The sequence below is a fragment of the Impatiens glandulifera genome, chromosome 6, assembly GCF_907164915.1.
Source record: "Impatiens glandulifera chromosome 6, dImpGla2.1, whole genome shotgun sequence".
Lineage (NCBI taxonomy): Eukaryota > Viridiplantae > Streptophyta > Magnoliopsida > Ericales > Balsaminaceae > Impatiens > Impatiens glandulifera.
This window is the reverse complement of record NC_061867.1, coordinates 29,376,364-29,378,664: the sequence shown is the minus strand read 5'-3', so window position 1 is coordinate 29,378,664 and position 2,301 is coordinate 29,376,364. Positions and strand designations below refer to the sequence as shown.

Sequence of the window (2,301 nt, the reverse complement as noted above, 5' to 3'; positions counted from 1 at the left end):
AAGAAAGAAATTCGCAAGAGTAGCGAAAAAGATCAAGATTAAGATGAGGAGGAGAAGAGTAAGTGGTGACTCTAAAATGGAAGAAGGAGATATATGAGATTCAAATGCTGATGACATATTTGTTTTGAGGGATAATGAAACTATTAGCAAGAATACTGACGAAGAAGATCAAGATGAGATTCTTCCCTGCTGTTCCTGAAATAAAGGAAATCTTTCTAGATTGCTTGCAAGACTGATGGAGAACTTTCTGGAGGAGGTTTTCGAATGGCTGAAGAAGAAGAAAGAACAATGATCGAGTTACACGAAATGGAAGAAGAGATAGATGAGGAAAAGGGAGAGGAAGACAAACAATACGCCTGGAACCGCTAAACAATACCCAGAGTTCTCAAGATTGTAAGTACGAGGCTGTCTCAAAGAGATCTCATCTCTCTTCTACTCGTCAGCCCCTCGATTCATCGCACTCTCATTTCTTATTCCTCTCTTTGGCTGGGTCTTGATTTTCATGAAATAACCAATGCTGGTGATGATCGACTCGTCTCTGCTTTATCTCCGTCAAGGTACAAAATGTGAAACAAATCATCCTTGAATTGGTCAAGATATTGAAGACACGCATCTTGATATCCTTAAAAGCAAATACTCAGATTTTCTTGGAATTCCGGAGCTTATAAATCTGAATGGTTGTCAAAAGATATCTGACAAGAGAATCCAAGCTATCACAATTGCATGTTCAAATTTGAAAGTATTTTCCATCTACTTGAGTTTGAAGGTTACAGATCAATCCATAAAGCTTTTGGTGAAGAGTTGCAAACGCATAGTTGATTTGAACTTGAGTGGATGCAATAACATAACGGACAAAGGCATAAAAATTATTGCTGACAACTATAGTAATTTGGATCATTTGAATCTCACTAGATGCATAAATCTAACAGATGATGTCTTATAGTACATATTGCTAAAGTGTCGTTCTCTCTACAGCCTGAATCTCTATGCACTTTCGAGCTTTATTGATGATTCTCATAAAGTTCTATCTTCATTAACCCAACTTGGATTCTTGGATCTATGTGGTGCTCAGATTCTAACTAATGAGGGACTTCTTTGTATTGACAAGTGCAGGAATGTGGTTTCTCTAAATTTAACATGGTTAGTGCATATCACTGATTAAGGAGAATCATGAGGTGGGTGGATAATGAGATAATGGAGTTGATGGTTTCTCTTGTGCGATTGGGTTAAGAAGCTGATCGAAGGGAAGAAGGAAATAGTATAAGTGAACTTACGGATGCGATTCCTTTGTTATAAAAAAAATGGTTTGTCGACAAGATTCATCAATACCAAAAAGAATGCTAAATGGGCTTTCTTTGAACAAAAAAAACAAAAGCTACAAAGGTTGAAAGCTGGTGACTAATGAAGAAAAAACAATTAATGATGACTATTGTGGATTGGACTAACGAAGATTGAGCTATCTATATTGGGTAGTTCGGAAAAAATGAAGCTTGTTGAATTGGGCTTGCTGAAGACGATGACTGCATGATCGTAGCTTAATGTTTCATCGACTTGTTTTATCAAGGTGAAACTTTGTTTCTACTACGTTTCTCCTTGAGAGGAGGATGTTAAAATAATAACTAACGGTTTAATCATTAAGCTGATCATGCAGTCATCGTCTTCAGCAAGCCCAATTCAGCAAGCTTCATTTTTTTAGCTATCCAATTTAGACAATTGAGCAAACCCAATTCAGTAAACTCTATTTTTTTCAGCTACCCATCACAGACAGCCCAGCAAGCCCAATTCAGCAAGCTCCGTTTTTTTTATTGCAAGGGAATCTTTCTCCACGATTTTGAAGAACTTTAAGAATCTCATTTTGATCCGACAAAACCGTGCTTGCATCAACAAATATTTTTCAAAGAAGCCAATTTAGCATTCTTCCTGGTCTTGACGAATCATATCGTCATTTCATCATCTTCAAAAACAACCCATCCTCTTGACGAGTTAATTCATGAAATCTTCACAATTTTCAACATCGCCACCTTCACAGCAAAACCCACTCTACTCATCTAACCATCTGACATATTCTTGATTAGCATAACCTGAGCCTTAGCCGTCAATCCAAATCACCAAATCGAAGCCCTCATATTCTCTTCTTTATTATCATCTGGAACTGATTAAATTCGGGGAAAACATGGAACCGGTCACTATACTGGGGGGCGAGACATGACCGCGACTTAAGATTCAAGGTATGATCTTGGCAGCAGCATGTGTGCATAAGTATACGTCGCTCAAATTCAGATTGATAACATCCTGCCATTG

At 37.6% G+C, this 2,301-nt stretch overlaps 1 pseudogene; it reads left to right on the top strand.

Annotated features, from left to right (window-relative positions):
• Window positions 1-264: 264 nt before the first annotated feature.
• LOC124943456 lies at window positions 265-1,162 on the top strand (annotated as a pseudogene).
• The last annotated feature ends 1,139 nt before the right edge of the window (window positions 1,163-2,301 follow it).